Source organism: Perca flavescens, chromosome 4 (genome assembly GCF_004354835.1).
Source record: "Perca flavescens isolate YP-PL-M2 chromosome 4, PFLA_1.0, whole genome shotgun sequence".
Taxonomy (NCBI): Eukaryota; Metazoa; Chordata; class Actinopteri; order Perciformes; family Percidae; genus Perca; species Perca flavescens.
The window spans coordinates 10,998,364-11,009,441 of NC_041334.1; the positions used below are offsets into that span (position 1 = coordinate 10,998,364).

The following is an 11,078-nucleotide window of genomic DNA, read 5'->3' on the forward strand; positions in this document are numbered from 1 at the left end:
CTTCCTTTGTTCCGGGTCTCGCCTTACCCGCCACTGTATCTTATGATAGTAACACAGCAGCTGAGGTGAGAAAACCTTTTGTAGCTAACAGAATATATTTACATAGTGTTGTAAAAGCTTTTTTAAATAAAATGTATATATTTTTAAAAAGGCTTTTTTTCCTTTGTTTTAGCAACTAAAGGCGACGGAAGACTTAGTTTCATTGTATTTGACGCCTGAGGACGATTTCACACAGTCACCCCCGTGGAGCAGATACGTATGTCCACACAAGCCTAAGAAGAGATCTAGGAAGAGATCTATTGATGTGAGTTTAAAAGGAAAACAGTAAAATAGCATGTTGTAAAAAAAAAAAAAGATTATTTTCTAATCTAATGCTGATTTCAGCCTGTGAAGCCATACACGGTCAGTGCCCCGCCCAAAAGAAGAAGCCCTTCCTTTGTTCCAGACACGCCTTACCCAGACACTGTATCGGGTGTTCCTAACACCACTGCAGAGGTGAGAAACGCATTTGTAGCTAGCAGAATATATTTACATTGTGTTATAAAAGATTTTTAAATAAAATGTATATATTGTTAAAAAGGCTTTTTCCTTTGTTTTAGCAGCTAACGGCAAGCAAAGACTTGAGTCCTTGCATCGGTCGCCGCCTAGTACACCAACGCCCCTACCAGCCACCAAGTGTCTCCATTGAGAGGGAACAAAAGGATTCCCTTTACAAAAGGCACCTGAAGAGTCCTTGCATTGGTCGCCGCCTAGTACACCAACGCCATACCAGCCACCAAGTGTCACCATTGAGAGGGAACAAAAGACATCTGATGAGGTGTGTGTGTGTGTGTGTGTGTGTGTGTGTGTGTGTGTGTGTGTGTGTGTGTGTGCTTGTGTGTGTCTTTATTTAACCAAAATATTTTGTTATACCTCTAGACAATCCATGCCATAGAAGTAGGCGGAAGTATCTGAAGACACCGGACTAACAGCGACAGCCCCTACATCACGCCAAACAAATCGTGAAGCTACAGGCGAAGGGTCTGAAGACACAGAGCTAACAGCACCCGTCCCTACATCACGCCAGACAAATCGGGAGCTACGGGAGAAGAGTCTGAAGACACTGGACTAACAGCAACACAGCTTACACCCCACCAACTGTGTCAGGCTGCTTTGCAGGAGGCCCCCTGAATATAATGTAGGTGAATACCTCTTTAACTGTATCTATAGCACCGAGGAAGGCACCGATTATGTCAGCTGTATACCACACACCTCTGTTATAACTGTGGCAGATAAAAGTGTAACAGCGCTAATACCGCCATAACCACTCCTGTAAATGTATTAGAGGTTAACGCTCCATTCCTTGATAAGCAAGCAGTACCTAATTATATTACTAACAATCGGTTTGAACAAGGTGGGGCACTAGGAGGTCCTGAGCAGTTAACATTACTTCAGAGTGCAGAGTTTTTTGAGTATTGCGTTAACACATCCCTCAACAACCTGCAGTCGCTGACCCTTATAAACAAATACAATCAGAATTAGCCGAATTACGAAAAACAAAACAATGGTCTTATGAATAAATTAGATGTCTTGCAAACAGCTAACACACAATTGACCGTTTTGGTCACAGACTTTGGAACTGCGCTAGCCATTCAGGCCAGAGCTAACACGCATTTGGTTGATATGGTCACAGGCTTTGGCACAGCTATTGCCTCTCATGTCAGCTCTCTCAATTCAATGCTTGATCCTATGATAGTATGCCTTAAAAACACAATGAATATGACCCCGCAGTAAAAAAAAAGTGTTAAAACAGTCTATAGTTTGTGCAAAAATAAAAAAAAAAAAAAAAAAAAAAAAATGTCATCCCCACCCAAAAAAAAAAAATCTGAACCCTAGGGGGGTGTGATGCTCGTATTGATGAGGAACTAGAATGGCCGCGGCAAGGACGATTACACAAGAGCAGTAAACAATCCTCAGGATTTTGCACGATTGTGTGCAATGCATGCAAAAATATTCAAGCATGGGCCCGATCTATGCCTAGCGCTAGACCTAGTGAAAGCAACAGTGAGAAAACACACACATCAGATAGACCTGCTCCTGCGCAGTTGTCACATAATGGTCCTTCAAGCGATATTCCAGCAATACACAGGCCAATACAGACTCTACACAATCATCAAATACAGACCCCACAGGCATAGATCAGAGTAATAAGAGACCATCATGTTTTCCGAGTGTTCAGCCCTCAAAACGATCTTGTACAGATGAGCAGACTGGTCCCCAACCGCCCACAAGCGCTTTATAGACCCTCCATCACCCTCAGAAAATCCTCAGGGTAGTGTGCAGTGTGGTGCGGGGCGGGTTTCTAAGGTAACATCTGAAATAGCATCCAGACAGATACCCCTTTTTAATGCTGCTGAATTTCGCCAAGATGTTGAATGTAAATATTGATTTGACGGATATTGGTAGTGTTCCTGAAAGGGTGTATAGCACCCCAACAGGTTTAATAGAGAGGGCGTTGGGTAATGCAACACAGGACAGTGTTTTAAATGTTGAGTTAAGGGGTCCCACCAGATGTCCCTATCCAAACAATGTTGAATTCAAGCGATGGCTATAACACAGACACATTTCTGGAGCAAGTAGCACAGGCGATGCAGAGTAACGATAATTCACTGACCCAAGACTCTTTAGAATTAATTGTGACAATAGCGCAATATGTCGGGAGGGAATGGTGGGGGACGCCGAAAACTAGGAAGCATTGGTTACGATCAAATATTGTCAGAAAAAGGTAATGCTTTGTATAATCCCAAGAATAACGCTGGTAACGATAATCTCTGCTTTTTCTCTGCCTGGCACATTATGTAAACAGCAGATTGTCGATGATGAGAAGATGAATTATGCCAAGCAGCTGCATAGTGATTTGGGTTTTGACTACACACATAAAGTTTCGTTCTCTGATGTTGACAGATTTCAGAAACATTTGAAAATGAAAATTGTGATATTCCATCATGTAGCTGGCTGTAAAAACCCACAATCTTCAAAACGCACGACAAAAACCCGATGTGAAAACAGCGTGGTTGTATTTGCATGACGAGCATTATTATCTCATCGTAAATAAAACGGCTTTTTTTTGGGGCGCCTTACGCTTTGCGAGGGGTGTTACAAGACCTACCAGAACCCTCTGGGGCACCGTTGTAGTTGGGATTGTAATGTGTGTTACACTGCTTGTATACCTGACAAGACCATTAAATGCAGAGACTGTAGACGATATGCAAATCGCAACAGTGTTTTGAAAACCATAAAAACCCGATGGGAAACACGGGCTTATACGTGCAATACAAACAAATATTAAGTAGTCCTGTCACGCAACATATCGCGGTGTCGAAAAATCCACACAGCTGTAAAAACCTAAATGCCTACATTGTAGAGAGCCTTTAGGTGCTACTACGCACTCTTGCTATATACAACCCAGAGAACGCAAAGAAAGTAGTGATAAGTATCTCTTTACGATTTCAAACACGTTATCAATGTGGGCGCCATGAAGCTAATTTTGTATGCATTATGGATATGGACGGGCAAAAAACTGCTACGAAACAACAAATTGCGTCGCATCATTCATTCAGAACTACAGACAGGAGAAATACAAAGGCTATACTTTTATAGCACACAATGCTTCAGGTTTTGACAGTTATATAGTTTTAGAGTATCTGGTGAGTCAGAAACTTTGTCCAACTATTACTATGCGCGGTTCTAGGGTGCTTCTGATGATCGATTCTACTTTCAATCAGCGTTGATCGATTCGCTCAGTTTTATCCCTATGGCTCTGTCTAAAACTCCGCAGCAATGGGGTTCTCAGATCTTCTCAAAGGATTCTTCCCCATGAATTTAACAAGCGAGAGAATGAGAATTATATTGGACCGTATCCTGCACCAGCTCTATATGGTTATGATGCTATGAGTGACACCTCTAAGAAAACGCTCATGGAGTGGTACGACACGGTCCGCGACACCCTTTTGACTTTCGAAAAGAGATGCACAGCTATTGTGTTAACGATGTAACGGTTTTGATTAAAGCATGCAAAATATACAGAGAGGCCTTCCACGAGTGCACAGGCCTAGACCCGCTTGCATACGCTACATTGGCTTCCTCGTGTATGGGTGTATTTAAAACGCTGTTCCTTCCCAAAGACACTGTTGCTCTGACATACGAAGGTGCCTACATTAGGCAAAACAAGACATGTTCTGATGTTTCAATACAGTGGCTTGAGTATGTTGCAGACAGAGAGGGCCTTGACATACAACATGCTCTGAACAGAGGTGAAAAGTCATTCGGTCAGTTCTTTGTAGATGGCTATTGTGAAGACACACACACGTGTTATGAATTTAATGGCTGCTTCTTTTTCACGGCTGTGATAAGTGCTATGCGCCAGGTGAAGTCAATCCCTCACCAAAAAAAAAAAAAAAAACACAGGGTGAGCTGCGCCGGAGTTCCATAACAGAGTGGCTGTTCTAAAAAATAAGCATCAGCTGAAAGTTGTGGTGATGTGGGAATGTGATTGGAGACAGGCTGTGGACACTAACCCTGACGTTAAGGAGTTCATGTTAACATATGAAAACCAGGGCGCCTCAATCCACGAGAATCCTCTTTGAGGCCGCACAAATGCAATGAAGCTGTACCACAAGGTAGAAAATGATGAAAAGATCAGATACTATGATTTCACAAGTTTGTACCCAACTGTTCAGTCCAAAAGAGATTATCCAATAGGACACCCCCAAATAATACACAAGGATTTTGATGACATAAACGCATACTTTGGCATTGTGAAATGTACAGTAGCACCCCCCAGAGGCCTGTATCACCCTGTGTTGCCCTACCACTGTAACGGTAAACTGATGTTCCCCTATGTGCAGCGTGGTGTTGTTCAGATGAATCAAACAACACCTTGCACACATAACGATCAAGAACGGTGGTTGTCTGGCGCTTGGGTGACGCTTTTGAATTACAGAAAGCCGAGAGAAAGGGTACAAGATTGTTTCCATTGCTGAAGTTTGGCATTTCCCAGAAAAAACTGATCAGCTTTTTAAAGCCTATGTTAAAACATTTCTTAAACGTAAGCAGGAAGCTTCAGGATACCCTGGACATATCAAGACGGAAGACGAAAAACAAAAGTACATAGATGACTATTATGCACATGAAGGCATTCGCCTTGATCCGCCAAGATATGTTTTAACAAAGCTGTCAGGCATACAAATAAACTGCTTCTGAATAGTCTTTGGGGAAAATTCGCCATGCGAAATAATATGACTACTGCTGAGCTCATAACAGAACCATCCCGCTTCACACAGCTCATGTTCAGCGACACTTTTGATGTTCGCCAGTTCTCATTCATCTCACCAGAAGTAGCGATTGTCCAGTGGAGATACACAGATGGTGAAGCATCCAGAGTAAAAGATGTGAATGTTTTTATAGGAGCCATGACCACCGCCCACGCCGCATGGAGCTATATGATTTGTTGGATAAACTGCAGGAACGTATTTTATATGTGGATACTGACAGCATTTTGTTCACAAGCAGAGACGGCGAGTGGATCCCCCCTCTAGGGCCTTATCTTGGTGATTTAACGGATGAACTAAATAGCGCTCAAGTCTGTGGGGCTCCTAACGAAGATTATATAACGGAGTTTGTTTCCGGGGGTCCTAAATGCTATGCTTATAGGACTGCTCAAGGAAATACACAAGTTAAATGCAAGGGTGTGACCCTTAATGCCTCAAATGCCAAAGTGGTTACACATGAATCGTTAATTGGTCTTGTTCAATCCTTTGTGACCAACCAGCAGCATCCTAGCCGCCTGACCACAACAGCATTCACAATAAAGCGACAAAAAAACAGTTCCATCTCAAAAACGACACCTTGACAAGGAAAGTACAGGTTGTTTACAACAAACGACGGTGCTCCAAGACTATACAACCGTCCCTTATGGCTACTAGGGATGTTTCAGGATTTGATGGTAGGCTTCAACACCCTTTTAGCCTCGTTATCAGTGGTCCTTCGAATTGTGGAAAACATATTTTGTCAAAGACATTATTGAAAACATGTCCTCTGTTATTTCACACAAAAAATTGATAACATAGTATACATCTATTCATGCTGGCAACCAATATACGATCAATTGCTTAAAACGGTGAATATAAATTTTGTACAAGGTCTCCCGGAATCGTTTCATGCGACGAGGCACTCTTGCCTACTACTAAGAATAATTTGCTCATTATAGACGATTTAATGAATCAAGCCTGTGATAATTTGGAAGTTCAAAAGTTTTCACACAGTATGTCCATCACCGACGCCTTAGTTGTATATATTTAGTGCAGAATCTGTTTATTCAAGGTAAAGCTAGTCGTACAATCAGTTTGAACACCAACTATATGATTATTTTCAAAAATGCTAGAGATCAACATCAAATAAGCTTGCTGGCACGGCAAATGTTCCCCGGAAATTCTAAATATTTTTAGAGGCTTTTTAAAGACGCCACTAGTTACACCTTTGGCTATCTATTGATAGATTATAAATCCACAACCCCGATATTTTAAGACTCAGAACAGCTCTGATATCCCCCAGCAGGTTGTATATGTTCCTAGAAAAAGGTGTAATAATGTCGTCGAATGGAGAGGAATTTTACATTGTTAGACATGCTACATAAGGCGCCACCCAGAGCGAGAGGTGTCATTGTGAGCAACGCTAGTCCAGACTTTATCAATGCGCTTTGTGAAATAGCTTTGAACGTCCTAAGAGGCCACATACCACTGTCTAATAATCAGTACAAACTGTTAAAGAAGAAGAAGAAAGTTATTAGACTAATAGCTGATAAAAAGTTAAACATTAAAAAAAAAAAAAAAAAGACAATCAATCAAACAGGTGGGTTTCTACTCCCTCTCCTGGGTGCCGCTATCCCATTCATAGCAAGTCTTATCAACAGGAATTGAGATGGAACACACGCAGAAAATGTTTTTGGTTCCACAAAATCAATTAGTGGCATTACAACCTCCTCAAACAACGGACTCCTCAAATGTATCTCTGCGACAGTCTGTACAAAGTGAATTGGACCGAGCCATGAGTGATATATTGAAACAGCCTGACATTGATGTATATGAAAAAGCTAAAAGATATTCCAGTATTCTACAGCGGTACTTAGTCATGATAAAACAGGGTGAACGCGAGAAAAGTGTGATTACATTATCAATACCTGAAGTTGATTCAAAGGATGATTCAAAAGATGAAGAAGAAAATATGTTAAAGACAGAAGTGTTGAAACATATGCCTATAAGAAATAAAAAGAAATGCAGAATACATATTGGCTTCATTATCCCGACACAATGACCAGTTATCTTGGACAAATCAAGGGGAAATAGTTGTTGAAAATAAGAATGTGCCTGGAAGTCATCTGTATGATCTGCTGAAAAGTGTCACAACCCATAATAATGTTCCAGAACACTCTAGACCAAAAGGGTGGAACATATTTTTAAAAACGTTAGCTAGCTTAAATGTGCCACTCTCCGTAATCCCAAACACGAGGGTACGCTGTTCTATTGAGGCTTTTAAAACTGTTGCATCATCTGAAACTAATACACAAACGCCTATGATTGTTCCACGAACCCCTCGCACTCCTAGAGCAATAAGAATGGCCCCTGTATTTACACATGGTACACCATCTGCTTTACGAGCAACTAGTACTCCTAGAACATTTAGTATTACACCACCCATTGCTAAGACTCGCTGGTCTAGTTTTTAATCTTTTATATTTTCTATTACACTACTTTATTTTTTTTTTACTTTTAAACATATTTTTATTATTTTCTATTTTACTTTTTTTAAAAACCTATTTCTATTATTACACTACTTTATATTTTACTTTTTTTAAAAACCTATTTCTATTATTACACTACTTTATATTTTACTTTTTTAAAAACCTATTTCTTTATTATTACACTTTATATTTTTTTTTTTTAAAAACCTATTTCTATTATTACACTACTTTATATTTTACTTTTTTAAAAACCTATTTCTATTATTACACTACTTTATATTTTTTTTTTTTAAAAACCTATTTCTATTATTACACTACTTTATATTTTACTTTTTAAAAAACTATTTTATTATTACACTACTTTATATTTTACTTTTTTTTTAAAAACCTATTTCTATTATTACACTACTTTATATTTTACTTTTTTTTTTAAAAACCTATTTCTATTATTACACTACTTTATATTTTACTTTTTTAAAAACCTATTTCTATTATTACTTTATATTTTTTTTTATTTTATTATTACACTACTTTATATTTTACTTTTTTTAAAAACCTATTTTTATTTTGTTTTTATTCTATTGAGAGGGGTGTTTTCTATTTGATGTGTTTTCATTCATTTTGTTTTTGTTTTTATTCTATTGAGGGTGTGTTTTCTATTTGAGGTGTGTTTTCTTTATTCAACTATATGAAAAGTCAGTGTTGTATGTAAACATGTGACATAAAATGAATGTGTTTTACATAAATTTTCTATTCATGTGTTTGGCTTTATTCGACTACGTGAAAATGCTGTGTTGTATGTAAACATGTGACATTAAATGAATGTTTTACATTAATTTTATCTGTTGAATGCATTTTTTTTCTGTATAATTTGTTTTAAAAAAAAAAAAAAAAAAAAAAAAAAAAAATTAAGGCATTATAAGAATAGTATATTCCACATTCTTTATTTTTGAAAAGAAACATCATTACACAATTTCTACCTATAGGTGGAACATGAACATTGTACACATTTAAATTTCTGATCGTGACACACAACGGGTGTATACTGCTAACAAAATGGCTGACCATTGTATCGTTGCATACAAGATTAGTGCCATACATGCTCAATACTTTTGTATAAGGAATCTTTTTCTGAATATGACATAAAAAGAAGACGCAGTGCTGGCCACATGTTGTAGAATAATTATTTTGCACTTGATTGCTGAATGGTACATCTCCACACAGTTCTTTAAGAGGAAATTGCCAATTTCCTGAGGAAAAAAGGTAGGTGGATGTCCAAAGCTATCAAAGAACAAACCATGCTTGTTCTCTGTAATGTAAATACCTAGCCAGTGTTCACCCGCATATTACTGGGCTGTGTATTTACAACGAGCATGGCGGGTAATTTACAAACGACTGTTTTTGGGAGATGATCGCATGGTATTACTCCTAAGAAATTTGTGTCTCTATTCATTCTTTTTCTGAGGACGCTGGTGAGTTCTATTGTATTCATCTTTAGTAGTGATCCAATAGGACTTGCCGCCTGTTAGATATTTCGATTACAGAGTCAAAAACTGAATAGCAGATAAGGGTCACAGTCCTAGGAAGTGGATTTCTGAACCGAACTTCCAAGCGAACGTTACCGTTCTTAATCAGTGAAACATTTCCTGAGCCCCCCACCGTCAGGTTCCAAATTAAAACAAAATAGAGTATAACCAGCCCCAAAATCCTCTCGTGTTATGGCTAGTGACCTGTCTTTTAAATGGCGTCCTGTTGATTCAACCAGTTGATAATATTCCCGCACATATTGCCCTCTTTGAAAAAGGGGCTGAAAAGGACGGGCTGGGTGAGGCTGTCCATCGGCATAAAGGCTAATAAATTCTGTATTATAGTTTCCAAAATTAAAGGGGTTATGGGCATACGATCCTGTGTATGCTTCATTATCTACGAAAGCTATGACTACAAATTTAGGAATCTGTCCTATGAATAGGTTTTCTTGGTTGCAAACACGTGTGCCTGTAGGTATTGAGAAGGTTTTTAGAGCTACTCTGTCAATAGCATATTTTGCATTAGTATGCTGTAGGGCCCGACTATGAGCTAGTCTAACAGTTGGTGCCACTGATATTTTCTTGACAAATAGACTAGCAGACATTATTTTCACAGCGAATTGGACATTTCCAGGGGTCATTAGTGCAAAGTCATCTTTTGAACGTATGAATTTCAGAGACATGTCCACACCATTTAGCAACAATTTTTCTTGAAAAACAAATATGCGGTACTGGTGCTATTAATTCAACAATACGGCTTTCGGATGTGTATTCACCCCTTTGTGTCAACCCCAAATTATCGCCTGTGATAGAGGTCTCATCCATTTTGCCCGCTGTGTCCTTACAAAATAGCCCTGTGCTAAATTGCGAGCCAATGTGTCCTTTCCATAATTCAGAAGACATTCTATAACGGATCGATAAGGATACGATTTGAAGACTGTGTGATCAGTCTATCACCCAACATTATATCTACTTGTGAAAAAGACTGCATCCAGGATAGTTTATAAAACCTACATCGGCGGGCGTTAGCCAACAATGTGCCATCAGGGTTTGTAATCCTTACACGTGTATACAAGTATGAATCGTTAAGGTCGAGATAATCCTCCCCGCTAGCCGAAATGAAAAATTCAATAGGACCACCGTCCGTTAGAGCTGACATTGGTGGGATTTCTACAAATGTAGATTTTTCGATAGATGTTTGTGTGTACGGTACTGTAAACAGGTCCAATTCGGTCTTCACACACTCTTCGGACTGATTATGAATAAACGCCATGATTGATTCTGTAAAATTAAAATATGTCTTTTGTCAGGGACAGAGAGCGCCGTTTCGGAGCTCTGCGCCTACTGACAGATGCTTTTGAGAATTCTTCGTTTTTTGGTGGTGTTTTTATGCTTTTTGTTCACAGTCCGCCACGCCCACATCCTGGCGGGCTTCTTTTTAATGCTTTGCGCCTGTACACCATGAGCCCATTGCCCTGTTGTTGGATGCCACGGCGTTCCTGACATTAGTCACAACATCGCCAATAAAACCACTTGCTGCTGTTTTCAGATGGGGTTTGGCTATATTAAACCCCTTTTTAAAAGTGGAACAGCCATTCGAAATAAATTTCTGAATATCCCCCTAATCCATGCCCATATTGTGTGCTGGAGCCTATGAAACCCGGCAACTCTCCACCAGCTTGATTCATGTAATAGTGCATATATCTTCCATCATCGGCTGTGTACGCTTTCCTCATCATTTTAATGATGTTTCACAGGTCTAAAATGTAGTTTGA

The 11,078-nt window shown here is 39.2% G+C and overlaps 1 long non-coding RNA gene across 1 annotated transcript; it reads left to right on the forward strand.

Moving 5' to 3' along the window:
• The first annotated feature begins 30 nt into the window (after positions 1-30).
• Positions 31-527, forward strand: LOC114554830 (uncharacterized). The gene is made up of 3 exons (XR_003692475.1): positions 31-65; positions 173-304; positions 385-527. It is a non-coding gene; the product is annotated as an uncharacterized LOC114554830 (long non-coding RNA).
• The last annotated feature ends 10,551 nt before the right edge of the window (positions 528-11,078 follow it).